Raw genomic sequence first — 10,518 nt, forward strand, 5'->3', positions numbered from 1 at the left:
TCTTAAAAATTCATATTTTGTTCAATATTCAATTTCTTTGTAGAAAATTCGTATTTTCGACTCGAAAATTAATACTTTGATAGAAAATTTAACAATTTGGTTAAAAATTTGCTTTCTCAGGTAGAAAATCATTTTTTTTTATTTAGAATGCAACTGCTGGGTTGAAAATTCATCTTTTTAAGTTGAAAATTCTACACCTTGGTAAAAAGTTTAACTAGTTTTTCAAATTTTTTATTTTTTCTCTTCAAGATTCATAATTTTAGTTAAAAATTCACTTTTTTGTTCACAACTCATTTAATTCGATTCTTTTTTCAACTGCTTTGTAGAAAATTTAGGCATTTTCTTGAAAAGAAGCCTTTTTAGATAGAAAATTCATTTTTTAGGTTGAAAATTCTAATCCTTAGTAAAAAAAGTCAAATATTATTAATTTTTTATATTTTTATTAGTTGAAGATTCATAACTTTAGTTAACAAATTTTATTTGTTTCAAATTCACTTTTTTCTTAAAAATTCATATTTTGTTCAATATTCAATTTCTTTGTAGAAAATTCGTATTTTCGACTCGAAAATTAATACTTTGATAGAAAATTTGTCTTCTCAAGTAGAAAATCATTTTTTTTTTTTTTTATTTAGAATGCAACTGCTGGGTTGAAAATTCATCTTTTTAGGTTGAAAATTCTACACCTTGGTAAAAAGTTCAACCAGTTTCTCAAATTTTTTATTTTTTCTCTAAGATTCATAATTTTAGTTAAAAATGTTCGCTTAAAATTCACTTTTTTGTTCACAACTCATTTAATTCGATTTATTTTTCAACTGCTGTGCAGAAAATTCGTATTTTCGACAAGAAAATTAAATACCTGTGTAGAAAATTCATTCATTTTCTTGAAAACTCGCCTTTTTAGATAAAAATACAATTTTTTTGGTTAAAAAAAATGGATAAGAAAAATGTCAAACAGTGTAAATAATGCGAGTCAGTGTAAACAGCTTGCGTAGCAAAATTTTTTCATACATTTTTGAGGTTAGATTCCGGCAGATCAAGAGACTTAAAATTTTGACACATACTTCAATAAACTGAAAATAGTAGTGTGAGACTGATTTTGTTTTGTTCTGTCGAAACAGTAACATATATACTAATTCGGCAAAAATAGAACAATGAATCCCACCGAAAAATGTCAATCAGCATTTTCAGTATCAAAAACAAAAGAAGCGCTTCACAAGACTCGCATTTGCTATTATTGACTCGAAAACAAAACATTCACCACTCTAACTCTCAAAATCTCCACGGAAGTAAATTAAGATCAAGAACACAGATAATAAAGAAATGAGAGCTCCAGATTTTAAGAATTCTCGAAATCCGGGCCAGCGTAAAAAAATCAAGAAAAAATCAGAGGTTAGCTAGTTTTGCAGAAAACCGGGACAAGAGAAGTTTTCTCGAGAAGGAGAATTGCGGCTCGATTTCTGGGAATTGGCTTCCTAGAGACGAGAGTTGAAACTTAACCTTTGTCGACTCCCATCCCGAAAAAGCGGAATCTCACTCGATACGGAAGAACCCCAGTCTTGGAATTCTGTTAAATTCCAAAACTCCACTGAAATCGATCGTATTTACCTGGTGCCTCGCTCTTCACGAGCAGATGATTAAAGAGTGTTTAGGAAATCCGGGAGTTTTCAGGTCTCAGATTTTCAGGCCCGGTGAGAAGCACTCGTGCCAGACGACGAGTTTTGATAATGGAGGCGAGGTGCTCGAGTCCCCTTGAGTTAGTCCAGTTCAGTATTTCGAAAATCACGTCACCTCACTCCCGAAAAATGAAGCCCGGGTCGGAAATTTGGTTCTTCCTGGGAATTCGGGTGACGCTAGAAGTGAGGGGAAACGAGACACCCGGCTGCCCTTGCTGGCTGGGCTGGGATTTTCACACTCGGAAGGGAGACACCGCAAAGAGCAGAGGAAAACAATACACAAGCGCACAAAGGCTGCCGCTGCGATTTGATTTTGATATTTGAATCGCCCTCTTCTAGAGAACCCGGAAGTCCGGCGCCCGTCCAGCGTTTCTCAAAATTTTCGCGTCAGTCTAATCGCCCCAGTGTCAGGCATCTCGTTTTTTTCGTCAAAATTCGCGATCGCGTCGTCCTTTTCTATTTTAATCTCAATAGAAAAACACCGGGGCTGCGCATCTCTGCGTCGCCGGATGTTGATTTTTGGCAGATTTTCGACTGCTTCCGTGGCGCTGCTGTCGTCGCTTTTCAGGTCTGCCAATCGGCAGAAAATCTAGATTTGGATTCTTTTTGTATTTTGGCAATTAAAAGAAATAAAAAAAATTAGGGTTGATGCTTGTACTAGAATTATAGAAGCGAGTGAAGATACAAATACAATTTTTAGTCTGAAATTCTGAATGGGGCAAACAAAGGTTTGGAAGTTTTTTTTTATTTTTTAATTGGTAAGAAAGGGATCTTCTTGTGCAGTCGATAAGAAATCAAACACTATTTTGCTCCGAAATTTAAATTAATTAGCGTCAAATTGCAACATTTCATTATTTTTATTTGAGGTCCTTTCAAATTAATAATTGTACAATTTTTATTTATAAATCAATTTTTTTAAGCTTTTAATATTGGGTTAAAATTCAATTTCAAGAATAAAAACTCATTTTAAATGTTCCTCTTGAAACCTTTCGAAACCATTAAAAAGCTTCAGAATTGGAATTCGAAATCTTCAAGAGTCAACGTTTTGTTATAGAATTTTTGAAATCTTTTCAAATTTTAATCATTTTTCAAAATTTTTTAAAGATTTCAAATATATTTTAAAGTGATTTGAAATTTTTCCTAAAACCTTTAATATATTCAGCAAAATTGAAAATTTTTTATTAAAATCCTCCAGTTTATTTTTTTTACAATTTTGGAAACCTTTTGAAATCTTTTTAAATAATCAGTTGAAATTGTTTGATTTCAAATAAAACAATTCGCAAATTTCGAATTTTTCCTATTTTTTTTTAATCCTGAAAAATGAAGAAATCTCTTAAAATCTTCTAGAATTTTTAAAAATAATTTTTGAAATCTTTTAAAATTTTTTAACAATTTTTAATTTTAAGAACAAAAATTGATTTAAAATTTTCTATTCTTTTAAAACTTTTCAAAATTTGTTCACGACTTCAAAATTTTATTTCGAAATCTACAAAAATTAAAATTTTTTTTTATTTTTGCAAAAAGTTTTAATATCTTCTAGAATTATTTGAATTTTTCCAAAGTTTTTTTAAATTCTGAAAATTGAAAAAAAGTTAAATCTTCCTGATTTCTTTTTGGAGATTTTGCAAATCGCTTGAAATGTTTTGATCTATTTTTAAATATTATCTTAAAATTAATTTTTTAAGAATAAAAGCTAATTTTTTTATTATATTGAAACCTTTCGTAAGCCTTAAAAAGCTTTAAATTTTTATTTTGATATCTACATAATTCTACATTTTGTTTTAGATTTTTTTATATGTTTTTAAATTTAAAATTATTTCTGAGATTTTGTCAAAACTTTTACATACCTTTTAGCATGATTCGTATTTTTCCTACAATATTTTTAAACCCCTAAAAATGAAGAAATGCATTAAAATCTTCTAGAATTTAAAAAAATAATTTTTTGAATTTTTTAAAATGTTTTTACATATTTTTAATTTTAAGAATAAGAATTAATTTGAAATTTTCCTAGAAACTTAAGAAAATTTTCTATTCTCTTAAAACTTTTCAAAATTCTTTCACAACTTCAAAATTATATTTCGAAATTTATCAAAATTTACATTGTGTTTTAGATTTTTTTAAATATTTAATTTTTTTTATTTTTTCAGAACTTTAATATTTTCTAGAATTATTTGAATTTTTTCAAAGTTTTTTTAAATTCTGAAAATTAAAAAAAAAGTTAAATCTTCCTGATTTCTTTTTGGAGATTTTGCAAATCGCTTGAAATGTTTTAATGTATTTTTAAATATTATTTTTAAATTAATTTTTTAAGAATAAAAACTAATTTTTTTATTATATTGAAACCTTTCGAAAGCCTTAAAAAGCTTCAAATTTTTATTTTTAAATCTACATAATTCTACATATTGTTTTAGATTTTTTTATATGTTTTTAAATTTTTAATTATTTATGAAATTTTGTCAAAACTTTTACATGCCTTTCAGAATGATTCGTATTTTCCTGTAATATTTTTAAAATCCTGAAAAATGAAGAAATGCCTTGAAATCTTCTAGATTCTCTAAAGAATTTTTCAAAATATTTTTTATTTATTATTATCTATAAAAATGTACAAATTGCTTTAGATTTTCTGAAAAATTTTGGAATTTTTAAATATATTTTAGAACGATTTGAATTTTTTCTAAATTCTTTTGAAATCCTAAAAAATAAAAAAAATGTTGGTAAGTAATCAACTATTTTGTTGAAAATTCATGCATATTGTTAAAAATTCTTCTTTTTTGTAGATAAATAACATTCTTTCTTCAAAAATATTATCTTTCTGGTTAAAAGTTGAATTATTTTCTTAAAGATTCGTTTCATTTCTGGATGAAAAATAATTTTTTAATCGAAAATTTAACTATTCCACTTTTAGTTAAAGCTCTTTTTTCGTAATTGAATTTTTTTTTAACTGAATATTTAAATGCTCCCTTTCTGATTGTAAATTAAAATTTTTTCGTTGCAAATTCTAATACTTGGTTAAAAATTTGTCTTTTTAGTAGAGAATGAACCTTCTATTTTGACGAAAATTAGATTTTTGTTTATTTGAAAATTTAAAAATTCTATCTTTAGTTGAAAATATTTATTTTTTAGTTGAAATTTCAATAGTTAAATTAATCTATTTTGTTAAAAATGCGTTTAATTTTTGGTTGAAAATCATTTTTTTTTTTTAATTGAAAATTTAACTGTTCCATTTTTTTGAAAATTTGTTTTTCTTATTTGAAGATTCATGCACTTCTTCAACATTTTTTTGTAACAAATTAAGATTCCTGATAAAAAATTAATCTTTTTTTTTTTAAACTGATCTACTTTCTTAAAAACTTGTATTTTTTAACTGAAAATTAATCTCTTTGGTGTGAAATTTAATTATTTTGTTGAAAATTGATTTTTTGAACTGAAAATTAATCTCTTTGGTGCAAAATCTAATTATTTTGCTGAAAATTGATTTTTTGAACTGAAAATGTATCTATTCCATTGTGCGTAAAAATGTCCTTTTCTTAGTTAAAAATTCAAGTATTTCTTTGCATTTTGTTTTAGAAAATTAAAATTCTTCCTTAAAAGTTCATTTTTTTTGAAAACGGAAATATCTTGTTACAAATTTCTTTATATTATTGAAAATTCGTCCCTTTTAGTCGAAAATGAACCTGTTTGGTTGAAGATTGAACTATTTTGGTGTAAAATTTAATTATTTTGTAAAAAATTTATTTATTTTTAGTTGAAAATTTACTTTTTCACCTGAAAAATTAAATTTTTCTTTTCGGATTCTCAATTTATATTTTTAGCAGCAAATTCATCTATTTGGTTGAAAATTCATGCATTTTGTGAAAAAATCGTCTTTTTGGTAGAAAATTTAATCTTCTTGGCTGAAAATTCAATTACTTCGTTGAAAATTCATTTCTTTTGTTAAAAATCTGACTATTTTGTTGTAAATGATATTTTTTAACATAAAATTAATCTTTTTGATTGAAAATTCTTTTTTTGGGTTGAAAACTGAACATTTTTTGTTTAAAATTGAATTTTTTTGTAAAAAAAACTTAACTGTTTTGATGTAAATTCCTTTTTTTTTGGTGAATTTAACCATTCTTTTTTTAGTTTAAAATATTTATTTTTTAATAGAAAATTCCATAATTAGTTTGAGTGTATTTTTCTGCTTGAAAGTTAAATTTATTATGTTGAAATTAAATATTTTGTTAAATATGAATAATTTTGGTAAAAAATTATCTCTTTTGTTAAAAATCTGACCATTTTGTTGAAATTGGTTTAAAAAATTTTTTACTTAAATACGTAACTATACCACTTTTGTTTGGAAATTGATATTTTTTAGCAGAAAATGAATCTTTTTGCTTCAAAATTAATCTGTTCGGTTGAATATTGAACTATTTTGGTTAAAAAAAATTATCATTTTGTCCAAAAAAGAATTTTTTTGTAAAAAATTAGTTTTTTGAACTGATATTTAAATCTTCCCTTTCGGATGTTCAATTGATATTTTTTAGTTGCAAATTTCAATATTTCGATGAGGAATTATATATTTTGTTAAAAATTCGGATTTTGGGTAGAAAATTAATCTTCTTGACTGAAAATTTAATAACTTGGTTGAAAGTAGAACTAATTAGTATATAATACATTGTTTGGTTGGATGTTCATAATTGTAGTTCAAAATTTATCTCTTTGGTTAAAATTTTTGATCGAAAAATCATCATTTTCTGGTAAAAAAAATTGATTTTTCAACTGAAAATTAACTCTTTTGTTAAAGATTTGACTATTTTCTTGAAATTTATTTATTTTTTAAAATAAAAATGTAACTATTCTATTTTTGGTTGGAAATTAATATTCTCTGTTAAAAATTTATGTTTTTGGTTGAAAATTCATGTTTTTTGTTGCAGATTTACCTTTTTTTTGTATAAAAATTATATTGTTGAAAATGAATTTTTTAAACTGACTATTTGGTTACAAATTCACAAGTCATTTTAAAAATTCATATTGTCGGTTAAAAATTAACTAGTTACTTTTAAATTAATTAATTTTAATAATTGATTAATTTTAATTTAAAATTCATTTTTCGGTTTGATATGCATAATTGTATTTAAAAAGTTTTCTCTTCGGTTGAATATTTATCTAGATTGTTGAAAAATCGTTGTTTTTTAGTTTAAAATTAATTTCTTTTGTTAAAAAACGGATTATTCTTTTAAATTGTTTAGTTTTAAAAAAAATGTATCTCTTTTATAATTGGTTGAAAATTGATCCTTTTCAGTAGAAAATTTGTCTTTTTGTTTAAAAACTCAACTATTTCAGTCAATTTTCATAATTTTATAGTAAAAAAATTCATCATCAACTAATTAGTTTAAAATTCATTGTTTGGTTGGATATGCATAATTTTAGTTAAAAATTCATCTCATTTGTTTAAAATCTGATTATTTTGTTGAAAATTTTTTTTTGTAACAAATTTATTTTGAAAAATTTGTATATGTAACTTTCATGTTTGATTGGAAATGTATCGTTTTTTAGTTGAAAATTTATCTTTTTTAGCTGAAAATTGATCCTTCTCAATTCAAAATTTGTGTATTATGTTCAAAATTAATCTTTTTGGTTAAAGATTGAACTGTATTTGCAAAATTGTTTTTTTTTTTGCTGAAAATTAGTTTTTTTTTTAAACTGAAAATTTAAATATTCCCTTTCAGATTGTCAAATTATATTTTGTAGTTTCAAATTCATCTATTTAATTGAAAATTCATGTATTTTGTTAAAAATTCGTCTTTTTGGTAGAAAATTAATCTTCTTGGCTGAAAATTTAATAACTGGGTTGAAAGTATAATTAATTAGTTTAAAATTCATTGTTTGGTTGGATGTGCATAATTTTAGTTAAAAATTGATCTCTTTAGTTGAAACTGTATCGAATTTGTTGAAAAATCGTTGTTTTTCAGTTGAAAATTATTTTTTACTGAAAAAATTATTTTTTTTTAAATTAAAAATGTAACTATTCCATTTTTGGTTGGAAAGTTATATTTTTCAGCTGAAAATTGATCCTTTTCCGTTGAAAATTCATGTATTTATGTTGAAAATTCGTCTTTTTCGATCAGAATTTTATTCTCAGTTGAAAATTCAACTTTTTTTTAATTCTTTTTTTTCTTTGAGGATTTAATTATTTTTGTGGACAATTTATATTGTTGAAAATGACTTTTTAAAAATGAAAATTGAAATATTTCCTCTCAGATTTTCAACATATATTTTTTAGTTGAAAATTCAACTATTTGGTTAAAAATTAATATTTTTTGTTAAAAATTCGGCTTTTTGGTTGAAAATTAATCTTTTGTGAAAAATTCGTCTTGGCTGAAAATTTAACTACTTTGTTGAAAGTAGCAATAATTAATTTAAAATTGATTAGTTGGTTGGATATACATAATTTTAGTTGAAAATTGAGCTATTTTGTGGAAAATTTATTGTTTTTCAGTTGAAAATTCATATATTTTCTTAAAAATTCATGTTTGTGGTAGAAAATGAATCTTCTTGCTTAAAAACTAAACTATTTTGGTGAAAAATTTAACTATTTTGATGAAAATTCATTTTTTTGTTGTTCAAACATTAATAATTCTATTTTTAGTTCTAAATTTTACTATTAGTTTGAGAATATTTTTCTGCTTAAAGGTTTAACTAATTAGGTAAAACTTATTTTTCGACGAATATGAATAATTATTGTTAAAAATTTATCTCTACTGTTAAAAACCGAACTATTTTGTTGAAAATTGCTTGTTTTTATTAAAAAAGAATATGTAACTACTTCATTTTTGGTTGGAAATTGATCGTTTTTAATAGAAAATTAATTTTCCTCCTTGAAAATTTATCTTTTCGTTGAAAATTGAACTATTTTTGTGTAAAGTTTAATTATTTGGTGGAAGATTTTTTTTTAACTAAAAATTTAAATCTTCCCTTTTAGATTGATAATTTATAATTTTTAATTGCAAATTCAACTATTTGGTTAAAAATTCATGTTTTTTAAAAAAATCCTCTTTTTGGTAGAAAATTAACCTTTTTGCTCGAAAACTGAACTATTTTGATTTAAAATTGAACTATTTTTGTGTGGAAAATTTAACTGTTTTGATGAAAATTTTTTTTTTTAATATTTAAAAATTTTAAATGTTCCATTTTTCATTGGAAATTTATCTTTTATAGTTAAAACTTCATATTTTTCATTTTTAATTTAACTTTTTTTTTGTACAATTTATATTGTTGAAAATGAATGTTTTAAACTGAAAATTTAAATGTTCCCTTTCGAATTGTCAATTTATATTTTTTAGTTGCAAATTCAACAATTTGTTTGAAAATTTATGTTTTGTTAAAAATTCGTCTTTTTGTAAAAAATTGCACCTCTAGTTTGAGAGTATTTTTCTTCTTAAAAGTTGAACTTATTATGTTAAAATTAATTATTTTGTTAAATATGAATAATTTTAATTTAAAAAATTATCTTTTTTGTCAAAAATCTGACTATTTTGTTGAAAATGGTAAAAAATTTTTTTAAACTAAATATGTAAATATTCCATTTTGGCTTGGAAATTGATCTTTTTTAGTAAAAAATTCATTTTATTACTGTTATTTAAATTTTCCCTTTCGGATGATCAATTTATATTCTTTAGTTGCAAATTTAAATATTTAGATAAAAAAACTGTGGCATTTGTTCAAAATTCGTCTTTTTAGTAGAAAATTAATCTTCTTGGCTGAAAAATTAACAACTTGGTGGAAAGTAGAATTAATTAGATAAAAATTCATTGTTTGGTTTTTTTTGGGGGAAAATTTAAAAATTCCATTCCTAGTTGAAAATATTTCTGGTTTAGTTAAAAATTTTACTAATTGTTTGAGATTTTTTCTGAATGAAAATAGAATTAATTAGTTTCAAAATTAATTTTTTGGTTGGATATGCATAATTTTAGTTAAAGATTTATCTCTTTGGTTGCAAATGAATCAATTTTTTTTTTAAATCGTAGATTTTTGAAAATCGATTTTTTAGCTGAAAATTTAAGTTTTTCAGTTGAAAATTCATATTGTTAGTTAAAAATCAGACTATTTTGTTGAAGATTGTTGTTTTTTACTGAAACAATATTATTTCTTAAAATTAGAAATGTACCTATTTCATTTTTGATTGGAAATTTATATTTTTAAATTAAAAATTGGGCTGTTTTAGCTGAAAATTGGTCCTTTTCAGTTGAAAATTAATGCATTATGTTGAAAAATAAAGTATTTTTGTGTAAAATTTAATTATTTTGTTGAAAATTAGTTGAAAATGTATAAATTTTGTTGAAAAATCGTAGATTTTTAGTTGAAAATCAATTTTTTACCTGAAAATTTAAGTTTTCAGTTGGAAATTCAAATTTTTGGTAAAAATCAGACTATTTTGTTTAACACTGTTGTTTTTTTAGTGAAAAATAATTTATTTTAAAATTAGAAATGCATCAATTCCATTTTTGGTTTGAAATTTATATTTTTCAGTTGAAAATTAGTCTGTTTTAGCTGAAAATTTATATTTTTCAGTTGAAAATTCATATATTATGTTGAAAATTCATCTTCTTGGTTGAAAATTGAACTATTTTTGTGTAAAATTGAATTATTTTCTTGAAAATTAATTGAAAATATATAGAATTTGTTGAAAAATCGTATATTTTTAGTTGAAAATCGATTTTTTAACTGAAAATTTAAGTTTTCAGTTGGAAATTCAAATTTTTGGTAAAAATCAGACTATTTTGTTGAATATTGTTGTTTTTTAGTGAAAAAATATTTTTTTTTAAAATTAGAAATGTACTTATTCCATTTTTGATTGGAAATTTAT

This window comes from Belonocnema kinseyi, chromosome 10 (genome assembly GCF_010883055.1).
Source record: "Belonocnema kinseyi isolate 2016_QV_RU_SX_M_011 chromosome 10, B_treatae_v1, whole genome shotgun sequence".
In the NCBI taxonomy this organism is placed as follows: Eukaryota; Metazoa; Arthropoda; class Insecta; order Hymenoptera; family Cynipidae; genus Belonocnema; species Belonocnema kinseyi.